Here is a 20,529-nt window from a genome sequence, read left to right on the forward strand (position 1 = left end):
CGCAGGTGGGCATCTTGCTTGCGCATGCGCTCATACTGTCTTGCTTGCGCCTGCGTACAATGCTAAAGCCGGTTTGTTTTCTTCTGCCTTCTCGGATTTCGCTCACTCCTCTAAATACACACAAAATGCCGTACGAACTTAGCGAGACATTTGATAAGGTACCCCATGCAAGGCTTATTCAGAAAGTAAGAAGGCTAGGGGATCCAAGGGGACCTTGCTTTTGGATCCAAAACTGACTTGCACACAGAAGGCAAAAAGCGGTTGCAGATGGGTCACATTCTGCATGGAGGCCGGTGACCAGTGGCGTGCCTCAGGGATCGACGGAGAATGAGAGGTGACCTGATAGAGGTGTATAAGATAATGAGAACATTGATAGTGTGGATAGTTAGAAGCTTTTTCCCCCAGGGCTGAAATGGCTAATATGAGAGGGCACTGTTAAGGTGCTTGAAAGTAGGTACAGAGGAGATGTCAGGGTTAAGTTTTTTACGCAGAGAGTGGTGATTGCGTAGAATGGGCTGCCGGCAACGGTGGTGGAGGCGGATACGATAGGGTCTTTCAAGAGGCTCCTGGATAGGTACACGGAGCTTAAACAAATAGAGGGCTATAGGTACAGTAAACCTATGTAATTTTTAAAGTAAGTACGTGTTTGCCACAGCATTGTGGGCCGAAGGCCCTGTATTGTGCTATAAGCTTTTTATGTTTCTAATTCAGGCAGCAACGATGGATATTTAAGTCCAAGTAGCAGATATTTCAGTCCAAGGCTCTTCATCAAGACTGGAAAGGAAGAGAAGTCATTCTAAGAAGATGAGGGAAGGGGAGGAAGAAGTACAAGATAGCAGATCCCGGGAGACGGGGAGGGTTGAAGTAAAGAGCTGGAAAGTCCATTGGTGAAAGAGAAAAGGGCTGGAGGAGGGAAAATCTGATAGGAGAGGACAGAAGATCATGAAAGAATGGGAAGGGGGTGGAGCACCGGAGGGAGGTGATGGGCAGGTAAAGAGATAAGGTGAGAGAGAAGAGATTGGGGAATGGTGAAGGGGAGGGCATTACCAGAAGTTCGAGAAATCGATATCCAGAGGAAATATAAGGTGATACTCCTCCAACCTGAGTGTGGCTTCATTGCGACAGTAGAGAAGGCTGTGGACTGAATATCAGAATGGACATGGGAAGTGGAATTGAAATGGGTGTCCACCAGGAGATCTTGCTTCTTGAAGCAGACAGAGCGAAGCTGCGTGATGACGTAGTCTCACCGAAATACAGGAGGCCGCACCAGGAGCATGGGATATAGTAGATGATCCCAACAGACTTGCAGGTGAAGTGTCACCTCACTTGAAAGGACTGATTGGGCCTCTATTCCTCTCGTCCTGCACCCACAATCCTGATTATATAATTGTGATTGACTTGTTAAGTACTTTAGTTATTGGTGATTCATTTCATATTACGTTTCGGGGTTCTAGTTTCAGAGTATAAATTCAGCAAAGTATAACGCAATTGAATCACGTTCTGACGGAGGGTCTCAGCACAAAGTGTTGACTATTTACTTCCTCCAGCATTGTGTGTGTGTCGGCACTGAATGCCCAACTTCCCCTAATATACAGTACCCCCACTGCAGCCCTTTCCAACTGTGATACCCCCTTCATCACCACCACCCCACCATGCAGCGGTCACAGTGGGTCACTTTAGTCTCGTTTGATTTTTGGATTTAAAAACACTGGTTGAAAAAAAAGAAAAATGTAGCTATTGGAAAATGGAACATAATTGCAATACTGAGCATATGAAGCCACATTTGTGGGGAGGAAAATGGAGTTAAACGGTTTCACAATTAGGTTTTTTAACCATGGCTGTCTTGACCTGAAACATTGGCTTTATTTTTCTTCCTACAGACTTAGCCTGAAGTGCTGAATATTTGCAGCATTTTCTGTTTCTGTTGAAGAAGCAAAGGGTCTTTGCCATGGTTTTGAGTCTCTTTGTTAAGAACAGTGGCTGCTGTGCTTTTGATTCCAAGCGGTAAGTCTCCACCTACTAATCCAGCATAAATATGTGCACGTGAAACTCTTCCTAAATGGCAGCACTGCAAAGTGTTTTAATCGCCTGGGTGGTAGATTGTGAGGGGGTTAGTGCAATTACATGGACCTTGTCTCCTAGGCCTCTTGCCACCCTGTATTGAGAGGGCTCATGAATGTTGGGTGATCTCACCAGAGACAGTCAAGCATACCTGAGAAGTCTTCCATAAATTCCTTACAATGTGATGGCTTGCTGGGCCGGGGGTGCCTCGTTTTTGCCAAGCTTTGCTTTCTAAACACAGCAGCTGCCACTTGTAAGGATCAAACAATTATAAGTTAAAAATCCCAAATAATATTAAGTGTTTAGTTTCTGGTTGTAAATGGAATCCAGTCTTCAGTTGGTAAATCAATGACTCGGATGATAACGTGGATAACTGGATCAGAATATTTGGGGATGACAACAAGATTAGAGGTGTAGTGGACAGCAAGGAAGCTAACACGAGGAAATCTGCAGTTGCTGGAAATTCAATCAACACACACAAAATGCTGGTGAAACAGCAAGCCAGGCAGCATCTATAAGGAGAAGCATTGTCGACGTTTCGGGCCGAGACCCTTCGTCAGGACGGAAGCTATCTGGCTTGCAGTGAGGTCTGGACCAGCTGGAAAAATGGGCTGAGAAATGGCAGGTAGGATATAATGCATTTTGGTAGGGCAAGCCAGACAAACACATTGCACTGAGGAGTGTAATGTGATCTGGGAATACAAGTTTATAAGTTGTTGGAAGTGATGTCACAGGTAGATAGGGTTGTAGAGAAAGCTTCTGCAACAATTGAATTTATTTAAATTGTACATCCACCCCACAACATGAGGGAGTAAATATCTTTGCATTATGACTCCATCGCAATGTACGGACATGTGAATTTCCAGTGTCCTGCAGAAACAAGACCAGTGGTCTGTAGAAAGAAGCTGTCCCGTAGCCTGTTGGTCCTGGCTTTAATGCTGCAGTACCGTTTGCCAGACAGAAGCAGCTGAAACAGTTCATGGTTGGGATGACTGGTGTCCCTGTTGATCAACCAGGCCTGCTTTACGCACCTAGTGCTGTAAATGTTCTCAGTGGAGGGAAGTTCACATCCACAGATGCAATGTGCTGTCCATACAACTTACTACAGTGCCCAGTGATCAAGATTGGTGCAGTTCCTCTACCAGGTGGTGACATAGTCAGTCAGGGTGCTCTCAATAGTGCCCCTGTAGAAGGTCTTGAGGATTTGAGGGCTCACGCTGAACTTCATGTAGAGATGTTGATGTGCTGTTTTTGCCACACAGCTGGTGTGCACAGTGCAGGTAAGATCTTTGATTATGTGTATACAGAGGAACTTGAAACTACTCACCCTCTCAATGGCAGTCCCATTGATGCTGATCAGGGCGAGCCTGTCTCTGTTCCTCCTGTAACAATCAGCTCTTTTGTTTTTTTTAGACGTTGAGGGAGATTGGCTTATATAAATCGACAGTACCGAGTACAGGAGATGTAATGTTATGTTGAAGCTGTATAAGACCTAATTGTTGAGGGCTAATTTAGAGACTTGTGTGCACTTTTGGTCACCTACATACAAGAAAGGTTGAAAGAGTACAGACAAAATTTACAAGAATGGTGATGGGTCTAGAGGACCTGAATTATAGGGAAAGATTGAATAGGTTAGGACTTTGCTCCTTGGAATGCAGAAGGTAGAGAGGAGACTCAATAGAGATATACAAAAATCATGAAGGGTATAGATAGGGTAAATGGAAGCAGGCTTTTTGCATAGAGGTTGGGTGGGACTAGAACTAGAGATATCCAAGGCTCTTACAATCAACCCAAGAATTATTGAATTATGCTAGAGCTTTCATACCAGACTATGCTCAATTGTCAAAACCATTATAGAACAAATGTACACTGAAAAATGAAAAGTCTTTTGTTTTGAGCCCCAGAAGATTATGAAGCATCAGAGAAATTGATAAATGCAGTTCAGCAAGCAAAGGTCCTTTGGAGAAGAGACCTAACAAAATCTCTTGTTCCGAAAATTCATATGTTGGCTAGAAAAAATCTCAGAGAACTTTGAGAAGTCAAGTTCTAATGATCTGCTAAACAAGACCATTCTCTGATTGGAAGCTGTTTATTATATAAAATAGCAGGTTTGAAGGAGCAGCCTGTGATTTGGTCATCTGGGCCCAGTGTTTGGCTGACCTGGTTAGACTGTTTTGAACCAGTATGCATTGGACAGAATTCAGTTTTCTCCCCTGTCATTTGGACCTATAATATCTACTTCTGGGGGTGGGGGGGAATGGGTGAGTCCTGGGCTGTATTCTAAGGCTAGATTTGGAGTAATTTGTACAGTTCTGGTTATCTACTTATAGGAAAGATATCAATAAGTTTGAAAGAGTAAATTGATTGAAAACATTTGTAAGAATGTTGCTGGGACTTGAGCACCTGAGTTACTGTAAAGGGAAAAGTTGAATAGGTTAGGACTTTATTCCCTGGAGCGTAGGAGAAGGAAGGGAGATTTGTTAGAAGTATACAAAAGCATGAGAGGTATAGATGAGGTAAATGCAAACAGGATTTTTCCACTGATAAACTGAGGTCATAGGGTAAGAGTGAAAAGTGAGATGTTTAAGGGGAACCTGATGGGAACTTCTTCACTCGGGGTGATGTGAGTGTACAATGAGCTTCCAGCGGAAACGGTGGATGCTGGATTGCAACATTTATGAGAAGTTTTGGCTAAGTACGTGGATGAGAATTCAGATGTATCTGTACTACAAGGTGTAAAGAGAAGCTTGTAAGAGCTGCTGGCCAAAGTAGGTTAGAAAAGGACACTTGCAGGGATGACAGTACAGCAGCAATGGCTGGAGTTTCTAGGAATATCTCAGAAGGCACAAGATCAATTCATGCCAAAGTTGAGGATGTATTCTGACGAGAATGAGGCAACCATGACTGACAGAGAAGCAAAAGAGACAGAATACAGTATAAGCAAAACTTAGTGCAAACCTAGAGAATTGAATTTTTTTTTAAAAACACAGCAACAAAAAAGCATTATGGCGAGAAAATAAATAAGAAGGCAAACTAGCCTTCTTATTTAATAGAAAAGAGGACACCAATTTTGTTTTTAAAAAAAGAGTACAAGAGCAGTCAGACTGGATAGTGGACTGCTGGGAAACAACACTGGAGATGTTGTAATGGGGGACGAAGAACTGCCCGATGTCATCCTTGTCCTAGAGATCTGAGGGATGAAGAATATGTCAAACATAACTGCAGTCAGCTCATCATCTTCTTCAATCTGCAGAAAGTCATGCAGGAAATTCAAGGGAAACCTCTTCACCCACACAGCGGTTTGTGCTGTGCTGTTTGGAACCCATCAGCACAGGGAGAGCAAGAGGTGAACAGCTGGGAAGGATTTAAAGGGATTGTTGTGGAGCAAAAACACAGACTGATTTGTCTCCCTACTGCACACTAGAATCTACTGTTGTAGATTCACTAGGTACCTGTGAGAGACTTTAAAATAAAACTGATTTAATTGCCGCAGATTCAGAATTTAAAATCCAGTCCTGTTGAAGGTGAACATCGGCAGGTGAAACTCCTCATTTGCCTAGTGACCTGATGTGGCCAGTAGATGGGAGACTGAGGAAATCCCTTCCCACAATCTGAACAAGTGAACAGCTTTCTACCGGTGAGAATTAATTTGTGTGATAGTAGGTGAGATGATTGAGAAAATCCCTTCTCACAGTCTGAGCTGGTGAACAATCTCTTACCAGTGTGAACTGACTGGTGTGCCAGTAGATGAGATGATCAATTGGATCCCTTCCCACAGTCTGAGCAGGTGAACGGCCTCTCCCCAGTGTCAACTAACTGGTGTGCAAGCAGGTTAGATGACCAAGTGAATCCCTTCCCACAGGCTGAGAAGGTGGGATGAGTGAGTGAATCTTTTTCCACAGTTTCTCTATGAATTCATCCAGTCAGATGTCAGACGTAGTGAATCCCTCGCACCATCAGTGCAATTGAAAACCTAATCTCAAGTGAACGAATGCCAGTGTGCACACCGGTTCCAGTGAATTTCACTGAGTTACATCGGAAAACTTCATTTCAGACACAATGCACGCTTCCATCTGAGATTTAAATACTTCTTCATCTCCAAGGATCAACAGATCAAAGGAAATATCTGGTCACTACCTAAATCTCAGTACCCAAATTCTTTGCCATTTCTAAACTGTAAAAAGATTTACAAAAGGCATCAATGGGTAAAGGACACAATTTCAGATTAGTTAACTTCAGTACCTATGCTGTGTTCTGAGAACACTGTTACAGTGAAGTTCAACAAAAGTTAGAGGATCAACTCCTCTGAGACCATCAAATTTTCAGACTGTTTTTCTGTCTGTATCAGAATGGGCCATTTTTCCCTGAATTCAACCTGTGACTTGGCCCAGTCTGCCTCCATTAGTATTATTTCAAGTTCTGGTCAAGTCCCGCAGCACTACAAAGAATACATGATATTACAGGGCTGATCTGGACACTTTCTAATTACTCTGATCCCTCCCCTCAGGTGATTGACGGTGGTGAACTTGTCAACAGTCTGCAGAAAGTTATGCAGGAAATTCAATTGCCACTTCTTCACACATACAGTGGTGACTGTTTAGAACCCATTGCCACAGGGAGAGTGAGGGGCGAACAGCAGAGATGGATTTAAAAGGACTTTTGTGGAACAGAAACACCAGCAGGTCCAGCTGCGTTCCATACTGAACACTGGCTGTGTTGCAAGTTCACTAGGTACCCCAGACAGATTTAAAATAATTTATGTCAAGATCCAGAATTTAAAATCTATTCCCATTGAAGGTGAATATTATCAGAAGAAACTCCTCCCATGCCCAGTCACCAGTTGGTGGGATGTGGCCAGTAGGTGGGGTAACTGAGGAAATCCCTTCCCACAATCTGAACTGCCTCTTCCCTGTGTGAACTGACTGGTGCGTTTGTAGCTGGGATGACAGAGTGAATCACTTCCCTGACAGCAAACAGGTGAATGGACTTTCCCCGATGTGAACTTGCCAATGTTGCTGCAGATGAGACTGTGGTGAACTACACATACCTGTCAGGACACGCCCCCCCCCCCCCCCCCACACCGCTGACTGCTCCTGTGGCTCTTCCCACAGACCCCGGTATAAAGGCGATTGAGGCCTGAGCCCTGCCCTCAGTCTCCAGGATGTAGCATGGTGGTCAACTGCTGCTTGTTCTTTCTTCCAGTCAATAAAAGCAGATATTTTGCCTCACATCTCAGAGAGTTATTGATGGTGCATTAGAGACAATTGAGTGAGTCCCTTCCCAAGTCTGAGCAGGTGAATGGCCTCTCCCCAGTGTGAACTCGCTGATGTACCTTCAGATGGGATGACCAAATGAATGCCTCCTCACAGTCAGAGCAGGTGAATGGCCTCCCTCCCATGTGAGTTCACTGCTATAGGTTCAATTTAGATGACCGAGTGAATACCGTCCCACAGTCTGAGCAGGTGAATGGCCTCTCCCCAGTGTGAACTCGCTGATGTACCTTTAGTTGAGATGATCAAGTGAATCCCTTTCCGCACTCTGAGCGGGTGGGGCGAGTGAGTGAATTCTTTCCCACAGTTCTCTATCAATTCAGAAAGTCTCATGCCAGACTAAGTGAGTGTCTCATGCAATCAAAACAGTTGAGGAATTTATCTCGAGTGAACAAACGCTGGTGTTCTCAGCACCCTGGTTTCCAGCTGATTTCACTGAGTTACAACAGAAACTTCCTTTCAGACACAAGGCATTTTCCAGCTGGGATGAGATCATTCTTCATCTTTAAGGATCAACAGCTGATATATTGATGGAAATATCTGGTCATTCCTTAAATATCTGGACAGAGACAACACAACTGATGTGTTGTTGTGTTTAAGATTTCTGTACACAAACTCTTAGCTAGTTCTAACCTGTAAAAAGATTTGCAAAACACATCAAAGGGTGAAGGTCAGCATTTTAGATGAGATCATTCTCGTCTCCATGCTGAGCTCTGACATCACACTGTTACGGTGAACTTCAACCCTCACCTCCTGTCAAATACTCCTGTGCCTAGTGTCACTTTATGGATATACATCAATCTATAAGTTGGAGGAACACCTCCTCATCTTCTAACTGGGTATGGATTAGGCATCCAGACTGACCATCAAAATCTCTGACCGTTTTTCTGCCTGTATCAGATTGTGCCGTCTCTGCCTGTGTTCAGTCTGTGACTTGGCTCAGTTTGTCTGTCTCCCCATTAGCATTATTTTAAGTTCTGGTCATGCCCCACAGCACTGCAAAGAGTATCTGGCTGCTCCTAGAGACTTACTAATTACTCTGACCCCCTCTGCATCAGGTGAATGACAGTGGTAAATTCATCTCGGGCACTGCCAATCAATATGGTGGAGAGGGCAGTGTGGCAGCTTTGGAGAGTGGCATCTTTGTGATCAGAAAGCTACCCGTCACTTGTTACCCAGCAAAGGGAGTTTGATATCAAAGCAACACACGTAGAATGCTGGACGAACTCAGCAGGCCAAGTAGCATCTGTGGAAAAGAGTAAACAGTTGACGTTTCAGGCTGAGATCCTTCTTGAGAACTGAGAGAGAATGCGGGAGATGCCCAAGTTAAATGGTGGGGGAGGGGAAGTGGCTGGCAGGAAGGTGGTAGGTGGAGTCAAGTGGGTGGGAAAGGAGAGCCAAGAATCTGATAGGAGAGGAGAGTGATCAGTAGGAGAAAGGGAAGGAGGAGGGCACCCAATCAGAGGTAATATGCAGGTGAGAAGAAGTAAAGGATCAGAGTGGGAATAGAGGAAGGGAGGGTGGGAGGGAAATTTTGTTCAGCAGAAGAAATCAATATTCATACCACCACGTTGGAGGATACACAGATGAAATATAAGATGTTGCTCCTCCACCCTAAGGGTAGCCTCATTTTGGCACAGGAGGAGTCCATGGATCAACACATCGGAACGGGAATTCAAATGTTTGGCCACCAGGATGTCTCGCTTGTGGCAGGTGGTGCGGTGGTGCTCGACAAGTGCTCCCCCAGTTTACGACAGGTCTCGTCAATGCAGAGGAGCCTCCGGCGAGATTTCGTTGCTTTGGCCTTCTCATCAATAGGCGATGCTGGCGACACACTTACTCGACCACACATGCCACATGTATCGCAGGAAACGTAGCCCTGCAAAGGTGTCCGTGATGAACACTAGACGACCCCAGGCAGTGGTGATGATGCTGTTACTTGGGGAAGTTATCTGCATCTATCATATTTATAAACCCTCTGCTCACTGGTTCTCACACAGACCATTTACATTCACAGGAAAGACGTGATACTCACATCCAAATCTTTCGAGATTACTGTCTTGGTGGGTTGCTATAAATAAAGCCCACACTACAGATAATTTAAGTTTAGAATTAGAATGTTTAGCTAATGAAACTATAGAAGGATTCTCTGTTATGAATCAGGAAATGCTAAATCTCGGAATAGTCGCTTTGCAAAACAGGATAGCCCTGAACTATGTCTTAGCAAAAGAAGGTGAAGTTTGTACACTACTTGGGAAAGAATGTTGCACTTACATACCCGATGTTTCAAAAATATGACTCATGTATTGGGACATAGGACAAATATGAGATGAGATGCAGAGGCTAAATTCTCAGGCTTCTCCTAAGGGTTGGGATTTCCTTAGCTGGATTAAATCAGAACTTAGAGAAACATTGTTTGCCTGGTTACAGCCCCTCTTTTATGGGCTTATTGCCCTGAGGTGCTTGGCATTAGTTATTCACTGCATCTTCCAACTGTTCATTCATCTGACGACGTACCCCTTCCCAGTCAAAGACAAAAGAGACTATTGCTTTACTTTATGCGAGGTCTTGACTGTGGAGAAAAGTGAGGAAGATGATAGTTATGAGGAACAAGAACATTTAAAAATGTGATCATAACCCCCAGGGTATCAGGCCCCTTTTGCAGACACCAATCTAGAGAGCTGATCTTACGATCAAAAACTGAGGAACTTTGAATATAGGGTTAAAAGATCTGTGTGTTGCTAAAGTGGCCTTAATTCAAATCTACATGACTAAGATTATGGTGCTAAGCACTAATACAGCTGTGTAGATAAGCACAAGATAAGCAAGGCAGAGATGTCACAAATCATGAAGAGACTCTATGAGCTGTCACTAAGATAAGCACAAGCTGATTTGTTGTACCTCAGAGTTCCACACATGTGGACTCTCCATGATATCATGCTAAAACAGTATTTTCCACTTAAAATGTACTATTGGGCTTTATTTTAAATTTCTCTGAAAGGAGGCTTAAAAAATCTGTGTGGTTGTTTTATCAAGATGTGTGTTTTAAGACAGCAGGTTGGTGTGTTTATGGCAGGGATGATTTGACAATAGAGAAAAATAGGCTACAGCTTCTAAACACAAATCAAAGAAAATCAGGAACTAGAAATGATGCAGATAATGGAGGAAAGTTATGGAATGAAACGATTGTTCTCTCTGTTAAAAAGTGCTTTGTTTTAACTATAAGATTGAAGCTATTTCCAAACAATAACGTGTGGAGTAGCTTCCCCTTGCAAATGAATAAAATGCACCTATAATTTGATCCACTCTGAATTTGTTGTAGTTTCTATCTGTCTTCCTAACCACTGAAGTCAGGCTAACTGGCCTATAATTTCCTCGCCTCTCTCCATTCTGAAAAGAGTTGAGTGACATTTGCAATTTGCCAGACCTCTGGAGTGCTTCCAGATTTTAGTGATTGTTGAAAGATCACTACTAATGCCTCCACAATCTCTTCAGATACTTCTTTCAGAACCTTAAGGTGTAGTCCATCTGGTACAGGTGACTTACCTACTTGCTGTCTTTTCAGTTTCCAAAGCCCCTTCTCCTTTGTAATAGCAACTGCACTCATTTTTGCCCCGACAGTCTTGAATTTCTAGTATATGGCCGGTGTCTTCCACAGTGAAGACTAACACAAAATACTTGAGTTTACCTGCCATTTCTTTGTCCTCCATTACTACCTCTCCAGCGTCACTTTCCAGCAAGCCAATATCTACTGTCACTTCTCTTACATTATTGGCTAGCTTAGCTTCATAGTCCATCCTTACTCTCCTCAATGCTTTTCTACTTGTCTTCTCTTTATTTTTAAAAGCTCTCCAATCCCACTAATTTTTGTTCTATTATATGCCCTTTCATTTGCATTAATGTTGTCTTTGACTCCCTTGTCAGCCACAGTTGCATCATCCTGCCTTTAGGATACTTCTTCATCTTTGGAGTGTATCTATCCTGCATCGTCTTTTTCTCCAATTTTTTCATCCAATTTTTTCTCTGTCAATCAGCTTCCAAATGCTGCTAGTGTCACTCTTTGACAAGCGCACCCCTAACCCCGCCGCTCTATTTCCCTATTCCTCATCATGGGCTCCTACCGCTACCACTGTCCAGAGCCCAAAGCTCTGCCCCATGCTGAACAGCCTCTGGTTTCTGACCCTGCTGCATTGAAAATCCAACGAATGGTTCTCCATTCTGCTTTCGGACTTTAGAGGACAGCGCTGTATTCTAACCACCCAGGGGTGTGAGATACAGCCTTTTAGAAGCAGCAAAAATGGGCTACAACATTGAAATGAGGAGGCATTAAGGTTAACTACCAATGCCATACTTCTTTGGCCAAGAGATTTGATGATCAAGTCAGGCATAACTACACAGCTTGTTGTCCTCTTCAGTCTGTAGAAAGTCATGCAGGAAGTTCAAAGGAAACCTCAGAGTGGTAACTATTTGGGATCCATCACAAAGAGAGTAAGGGGCGAACAGCAGGATGAACTTAAAAGGATTATCGTGGAACAGAAACATCAGAAGGGTCCAGTTGGACTGAGTTGTCTTCCTCTTATATACAGGGTGAGTTGTAATTTCAGCAACTGCCTATGACACAGATTAAAATGGAACTGATTTGTTAGTCACAGATCCAGAATATTAAACTCCAGTCCCATTAAAGATGAACATCAGCAGAAACTCCTCTCATGTCCTGTGGCCAGGGTGAAGGTGCAGAACTGGGTGTGATAAGCGGAGCTCAACACCTACAGTCTCTATTCAACATGCCCCCGTATTCAGCAACCATGATGGGTCAAATATCCAACATGCACCTTATTTAAACACCCCTCCCTCCCATCCCCTGTGTGAACTCAGTAGTGTGTCACAAGGGTGGATGACTGAGTGAATTCCTTCCCACAGTTTGAGCAGGTGAACAGTTTCTCTCCAGTGGGGACTGACTATGTAGGTGGGATGACCAAGTGCATCAAAACTCTCAATCCACAAACACCAAAACTAACAGACCATCCACACGGAAAATAGCAAACAGAACATTAAACACCAAGCCCCCAACTCTTCCCTCGCACAAAAACAAACAGATTGTACATGGAGACTGGCAACTAGAACATCAAGCCCCAAACACCTTGCTCACAAAAACCAGCAACAATAACAACAAATCCCCAACCCTCTCCCTCACAAAAAAGAATAGCAACAGTGGCATCAAACCCCACCCCCTCACATAAAAAATAGCCCACACAGAAAAAGACCAACAAGAACAGCAAACCCCAAATGTTCAAACCCTCCCTCACACAGAAAGTAAGATATCACCCACCCGCCTATTGACAACAACAAAGAAAAACAGAAGGGTATCAACTATAGTCCAATAATCAGATAAACCTCAGAATTTTGAAAACATCCTCCCGCCGACATCGAGAGCTCTCTGACTGGTGCGCAATCAGGTCAATTGACTGAGAAAATCCCTTCCCACAGTCTGAGCAGGTGAATGACTTCTCCCCAGTGTGATCTGATTGATGTATCTGTAGATGATATGAGCAAGTGAATCCTTTCCCACAGTCTGAGCAAGTAAATGATTTCTCCCCAGTGTGAACTCATTGATGTCTCTGTAGGTTGTGTGACTGAGTAAATCCCTTCCCACAGTCTGAGCAGGTAAACAGCCTCTCCCCAGTGTAAACTCGCTGGTGTTTCCATAGGTGAGATGAACAAATGAATCCTTTCCCACAGTATGAGCAATTGAAGTGTCTATCTCCAGCATGAACTCACCAACGTGCCTGCAGATTAGATGATGAAGTGAAGCCTTTCCCACAATCTGAACAGGTGAACAACCATTCCCCAGTGTGAACTCACTGATGTGCCAGTAGGCGAGATGACTGAGTGAATCCCTTCCCGCAGTTTGAGCAAGTGAACGGTTTCTTCCTCAAGTGAACAGACTGGTGTCACTGTAGGTGGGATAACCAAATAAATACTTTCCCACAGTCAGGGCAGGTGAACATCTGCTCCCCAGTGTGAAATGACTGGCGTGCCATGAGAGAAATAGTATGGTATCTCTCTGTTGTCAGTTCTCCAGCAATTCAGAACGTCAGGTGTCAGACATAGGGAATCACTCATACAGTTGAAGACCAGATCTCTAGTGAACAAATGCTGGTTTGTTCTCAGCACGTCTGTTCCGGTGGATTTCACTGAATTACAACAAAAAAACTTCATTTCAGACACAAAGCACGTATGAATGATTCTTCAGCTCAAAATCAGCAACAAATATATTGGTGTTACAAAGGAAATATCTGGTCACTCCTTAAATATCTGCAGAGACTGCAAAAATGATGTGCACTTGCATTTGAGATTCCTGTTCACACATTCTTTGCCTCTTCTAACCTGTAAGATTTACAAAACAGGGGAGGTTCAACTGAAGTTGGTGGAATTACTGTACTCCACATCTTCTAACTGGGCACAGATCAGGCATCTGGACTGTCCATCAAATTCTCTGACTGCTTTCTTGTCTGTATCAGAATGGGCCATTTCTGTCTGTCTTCAACCTGTGACTTGGCTCAGTCCGTCTCCATTAGTATTATTTCACATTCTGGTCAAGTCCCAAAGCACAACAAAGAGCACATGATATTCAAAGGTTCATTTATTATCAAAGCATACTATTCTGAAATTCTTCTTCTCCGGGTAGCCATGACACCAACAAAGAAAAGGAAGGCATCACATGGCTGATCCTGGACACTTTCTAATTATGCTGACCCCTCCCTCCCCCCCCCCCCCCCATTTGGTGGTGAACATAGAACAGTACAGCACAGCATGGCACATGAAGAGGAAACTCGGCTCACGATGTTGTGTCAAACCAGCTAAAAAGTTAATCAAAAAGCACCTAAGCACCAACCCCTCCTACCTACACCATGTCCATATCCCTCCATTGTTCTTACATCCATGTGCTTATCAAAAAATCCTCATTACTCTGAGCAAAACAAAACCTGCACTTCACATCCCCTTTGAGCTTACCTCATCTCAACTTCCATGCAGGCATGTCTAAATGTATTAGACATTTCAACCCTGGGAAACAGATATTCTCTGTCCACTCAATCTGTGCCTCTCATAACCTCAGCCTCACTGTTCCAATGAAAACAACCCAAGTTTATCCAGCCTCTTGTGATAGTGCATGCCCTCTAAACCAGGCAGCATCCTGGTAAACCTCTTCTGCACCCTCTCCAAAACCTCAACATCCTTCCTATAGTGGGGCAACCAGAACTGTATGTAATACTCCAGATGTGGCCTAACCAGTTTTATAAAGTTGCAATATAACCTTTTGACTTTTGAACTCAGTGCCTTGACTAATAAAAGCAATCATTCCATAAGCCTTCTTAACCACCTTATCAGCCTGTGCAGCCACTTTCAAGAAGCTATGAACTTGGATCCCAAGTACTCTCTGCTCAGCAAAACTGTTGAGGATCTTCCCCTTAACAGTGTACTGTCTCCTTGCATTTGCCCTACCAAGGTGCTACACCTTACAATTATCTGAGTTAAACTCTATCTGCCCATATCTGCAAATGGTCTACATTTTTCTGTATTCTTTGCCAGTCTTCTGCACTATCCACAACCCCAATCTTGGCATCATCCGCAAATTTACTAACTCACCCATCTCCATTTTCATCCAGGTCATTTATACACATCACAAAAACAGCAAATGTTCCAGCACAGATCCCTGTGGTACTCCACATAGACCTCCAGGTTGAATAAGTCCCTTCAATCGCTACCTTCTGTCTTCTAAGTGCAAGCCTATTTTGAATCCAAACAGCCAATGCCTCACAGATCCCATGTATCTTAATCTTCTCGATTAGCCTTCCATGAGGGACTTTGTCAAGCACCTTACTAAAATCCATCCACTGCCCTGCCCTCATCAATCTTTCTCATCAAAAAACTCAATCAGATTGTTAAGGCACAACAAGCCACATACAAACCCATGCTGCCTTTTCTTAATCAGACCATGGATTTCCAAATGCTCATATATCCTATCCCTAAGAATTTTCTTCAGCAATTTCCCTACAACCGGCTTCCCTACAATCGTTCCCAGGATTTTCACTTATTACCTCCTTATATAGAGGTACAACATTAACCACTCGCCAGTCCTCCAAGACCTCACCTGCGGCTAGGGAGGGCATGAAGACACTGGTTAAGGGCCCAACAATCTTGTATCTTGCCTACTTCAATAACCTGGTTCAAATCCCCACTTTACAACTCATTAGGAGGCCCAATACTTCCTCCTCATCCTTGACTTCCAAACATCCTAACACACTTATACACTAAGACTGATCTCCTGGCCCTCCATATCCTTTTCCTCAGTAAGTACTGAAACAAAGTACTCATCAAGTACCTCAGTCGCATTCTTCACATCCAGACAAATGTTCCCCCCCCCCTTTAAATAAACAGCTTGTTTTTCAAACAATCAGTTTTCAAATGTTTCTGATCTTTTATTTGTAGCCACATCCTCCTGGTTTGATTCGCTCCTCCTCCTCTCAATACACTCTAGCCTCCACTGCGTTTCAGAGCTCCCCAAGCATGGAGTGTACTGGCTTCTCTTTGGATTCTCAACTTTCCACAGCAAACATTTACCTACCGTTCTGCTCAGCCTTTAGAGAGCGGTGTATTGCAACAACCCAGCTGCACGAGGCACAGCCCTTCGAAATCTATGAAAACGACCCAGGAAAGAAAGAGTTTAACCAGCCATGACATCCTCTGTTCACCGGGAGCCCTGAGGAATGAGGAATATATGGGACAAATTGCCAGTGAATCCATCTTCTATTGCCGTGTGCAGAAAGTAATAGAGGAGATTCAATGGAAACCCCTTCACTCACAGAGTGCTAACCAGTTACAAGACAGCAGCAGGGATGGATTTAAAAACACTGATGTGGAACAGGAGCACAAGCAAAGACCAGCTGGAATGAATGGCCTCCCTACACTACATGGGCCGTGTGGCTAAGCGGCTGAGACAGAGGATTTGAAATAGAACTGATATAGTTATCATAGATCCACAATATTAACCACCAGTCTCATATAAAGCTAACATCAACAGAAAAAACCCCTCCAGTGTACAGTGACCAGGGTTCAGTCCAGGCTGTGATGAGCAGCCACAACAACTCCAGCATCTCACAATAACAACCAGTTGAGAGCTTACAACTTGATTCAGTCACTATGCAAGTTAAAAATTTTACAGCTTTGTTGAACTTCCTTCCTGATGTGAAGTTGCTGTAGTTTCTACAAGTGACTGACTCACTCACTCAGGATAGAAGTGTGGCCTCTACTTATTGTGAACTTACCGGAGCCTCACAAGGAGGGTTAACTGAATTCAAACCTTTCTCACACTCACAACAGCCATAGCTGCTCTCCTGGGTGAACTGGTAGGTGTTTCAGTAGCTTAGGTAACTACAATGTGCAGGGTTAGATTACCTATCAGTCAAAAGCTGCTTCTACCGTGTCGGCCATCGATTGGCCCATTTGAAGGATGCTGCAGCTCTTTCCCATCAGTTGCTTTGTGCGCCATGGCACTGATGTCCACTTTCAGGGGCCTCTGGGGCTTTCTTTGTCTCTGGGCACTCATTTCACACTGAGATCGTAACTACCTCCGAAGAACCATTGGGAGAGTATGCTGCAGTTATAGGAGGGTGAAAGCTTACTCTGTCATAAGGTGGGCTTTGAGAATGGACCCAAATGCAAGTCACAGACATTGAAGTACTAGGGAGAGGACTAGGTGTATCAAGAAAGCAAGAGAAGTGAGGAAGAAAGGACGCTGGACATGACACAGGCCCTGGGCTTGACAAGGATTCCGGGCCTGGGTTAGGAATTGACTGGGTTAGCAGAACCAGGACATGGAACTAGGAACTAGGAGCTGGGCTTGGACTCCGTGCCAGAGACTGGACAAGGACCTAGAACCTGAGTCTTGACTCGGGCTCAGACCACAGAACTAGCAGAGGACATGACGAGGCTTGGGTATGGACTCCAAGCCAGAGACTGGGCAAGGACCCAAAACCCGGTTCTTGACTTGGGCTCGGACTCCAGAAGTAGGCGAGGACAAGACGTGGCTACAGGATGAGGACAGGCAACAGGACTGGATGTGAGAGTCCTGGACAGGACAAGGGAACCCCAGCACCGGGCTGGGCAAGGTACTCCTGGACTGGGCGAGGCACATGCACAAGACAAGAACACAAAGTTGTGGCTTGGACAGGACGAGGTTCTTGGACTATGCTAGGACTGGACCAGACCCCGAAGCATTGACTTGGTTGAGGAGAGACAGGAACGCAGAGCCTTGGTCGAGGGAGAGACAGGAACGCAGAGCCTTGGTCGAGGGAGAGACAGGAACGCAGAGCCTTGGTCGAGGGAGAGACAGGAACGCAGAGACTTGGTCGAGGGAGAGACAGGAACATGGAACACAGAGCTGGAATCCCTCCTTGAAAGCAGGACGTAGGGCACAGAATGCAGAATACGATGAGACAGTTCCCAACACAAGGTAGTAGTAGACAGCTGGACCTACCTAGCAAAGGCATGGACAGAGACAGTTTCCAACACTAGGTATCAGCAAACAACCGGACCTACCGAGTGTGGCAAGGACACAAAGACAGTTCCCAACACTAGATAGCGGCAAATAGCCAGACCTACCTAGCGAAGGCGTGGACACAGAGACAGTTCAAAACAACAAAAGACAGTTCCTTATCTTGCTTCGGTGGTTGAATTTGACAGCGGTGAAGGCAAGGCTTCAGGCGAGACGAGGCTCCAGGAAGAAGGTGTAGGGAAGGGATACAGACAGGCAGTTTGGACAGGAACAATCCAGCAGCCAGAGGTGGAATCCTGAAACTATTTATGAGGCCAGCCCAAACCAGAATCAGCTGCCTCAACAGAAACAGGGGAAAACCGGAAAACCTGGAATAAGGAACTTGGACCAGACCATGAACTGGAATGCGGATTTCCCGGACAGGACCATGACATACTCTTAGCTGTTGAATGTTTCCTTTAGTAGTTGTGTCAGTTGGGGAGACCAAATGAGGCACCTGTTGAGTTTCAGTGTACTAAATGTTTAGTGTCATAGTTTCCATAGATGTTTGGTTGAATGTTTTATTGTTTGTCTGTAAATAAATGGTTAATGTGATCTTTCATAATCAGTGTCTTCTGTCTCACGAAACCTGTGAACCTTTTTCCTTGTAACATTTAGATAAAGATGAATACCTTTAAAAGTTTGTTTAAGAGAGGACCCCTGGTTGCCTGCTCCACCCCCATATGAGCAATGCCGAGTCCCGGGGAGGACTGACAACGGCATGCAATTTGGGAGTGTCACCAGCCTACTGATGGGTTACAGGGTGCTCATAGATTGGTCAGACCAGTTGGATTCCCCCAGGGTTGAAACTGGATGCCAGAACCTGTCCATACTTAACATGTAAGGATTCCCCAGAGGAAAGGAATGCTTTCTGGCCGTTGCAGCCATCACAAGGCACCAGCATGCTGGCCTTAAGAATGAGATGTGGGTGCTGCATGAGCACTGTGCCACAGTGGGGAAGGTCATCAGGTTGGCCCATGCCCGGGCTGCAAACCCAGAAGACAAGTGTATGGAGATGGCCAGTCCTCTAATGGATATGGCAATTATCGGCTGCCTGATAGGCTAATTGGCAATGGGATCCCATTAAGGTCTGAGCATCGATGCGGTGGGGTGACGATCCCAAATTGTGGATGGGGAATGGGGATGTCTGGCTGGATGTTGAGGACTGGAAAGTGTGGGTAGAGAGTGGTGTCCTAGGGTTCTCCCTTGACAATCAATAGTTAGCAATGTTATGCATATATATGTGTGTAAATATAATTCCCAAACTCGTTTAAGCTCAGATGGCAGGGTTTAATGTCTTACAATGATACTGTAAGAAAGTTCAGTTCAATGCATGGAGTTGGGGGTGGGGTGGGGGGAGAAAGAGGCATCTGTAATCCAAGGTGAAATCCACAATAGGAGAAGAACGAATAAACAGGTGTCGTTGATCTTCTGTCGTCGGACTCCAAATCCACTCTTGAGTTAACCAAAAGTAGCTGACCACAAAGGGTACCATCTTTGAGAGAAAACTACCACCCAGGTAAGGGTAAACACACCGGTAGCCTCCACAGGGTCAGCACTTGTACACAGTGTGAAGGACACTGATGGATTTCTCTGATCGATCCTCTAACCCTATTAGGAACTCGAAAGTTTCACCCAGTGACTCTTCTGTCACTGGTATCTTTCCGTGGTCGAATCCAGCTGTCACACTGCCTGTGTGCTGAAAGTGTCCTTGTATAAATCCAAACAAGCTGTAAACTTATGTAAACATCAACTGTCCATCATATAACTCCTCCTCTCTCCATAGCAACCCAGAAGCAGGCAGCAGTACTGTAGTCTCTCTCCCCCCCCCCCCCCTCTATTAAAGACACAGTCCATGTCCGTCACACAGTCCTTCTGCAGCGTGGGGGATGGGGGGGGGGTGGCGGAGGGTTCAGCGATCTGACATGTTGGTTCTGTTTGCATATCCTTAGGCCATCCACAAGAACGTGTTATCGTACCTCCCACCTCTGGTCAACATCATTACCACTGCTGCCAGCACCCGCCATTTTGTCATTCTGCAAAGTAGGGAGACACAAACTCACTCTATGGTGGTTAGTCATTGGGTATTGTTCCTGGTTCCCCTGGTAAAGCTGCCCACCACGTATTCCCGAGACCAGGTGCCATACTCACCCACCTTAGTGGACTGAATCTCCGACAGGACACCGTGCATTAATCACAAACGCTGTAACCCTTTAATTGTTTTTTCCTGATGGTCACATGGCACTGCCACAAAGACAAGGAATACTGCTTTTTATTTTGTTGTGGCAGAGGCCCAGTGGAATCGATCTGACTGGCTCCTGTAGCCCTCCAAATGTGTCCCAAGGGACCTGCTGGCCAACCCCTGGCCTTAACGCTAGCAGATTGGGCAGTTCAGTCGCTGCTTTGGCCTCGTCATAAGTTAACGCCACCCTTTGAGCTTCCATCCACTCCCAGATGCCCACTTTTCTAGTGCTCCCAGATCACCAGGCAACCATAATCCTTTTCCTTGGAACACACCGTCACCATACAGGTTTGTGATGCTCTATCGACTGCAGTGTTATATAAAGCCGCTGCAATTTCCCGAGATGTGTTGGCATCTACATG

General features: G+C 44.8%; 1 long non-coding RNA gene across 5 annotated transcripts; it reads left to right on the plus strand.

Annotated features, from left to right (window-relative positions):
* The first annotated feature begins 85 nt into the window (after positions 1–85).
* Positions 86–18,666, plus strand: LOC132401145 (uncharacterized). 5 transcript variants are annotated; one of them, XR_009514496.1, is made up of 4 exons: positions 107–334; positions 1,881–2,004; positions 11,747–11,918; positions 15,822–18,666. It is a non-coding gene; the product is annotated as an uncharacterized LOC132401145 (long non-coding RNA). The 5 variants fall into 5 exon arrangements; XR_009514497.1 differs by lacking the exons at positions 11,747–11,918; positions 15,822–18,666 and adding an exon at positions 8,951–10,627 and having other exon boundaries at positions 86–158; XR_009514493.1 differs by lacking the exons at positions 11,747–11,918; positions 15,822–18,666 and adding an exon at positions 8,951–10,627.
* The last annotated feature ends 1,863 nt before the right edge of the window (positions 18,667–20,529 follow it).

The sequence above is a fragment of the Hypanus sabinus genome, chromosome 10 (genome assembly GCF_030144855.1).
Source record: "Hypanus sabinus isolate sHypSab1 chromosome 10, sHypSab1.hap1, whole genome shotgun sequence".
NCBI classification, from domain to species: Eukaryota; Metazoa; Chordata; class Chondrichthyes; order Myliobatiformes; family Dasyatidae; genus Hypanus; species Hypanus sabinus.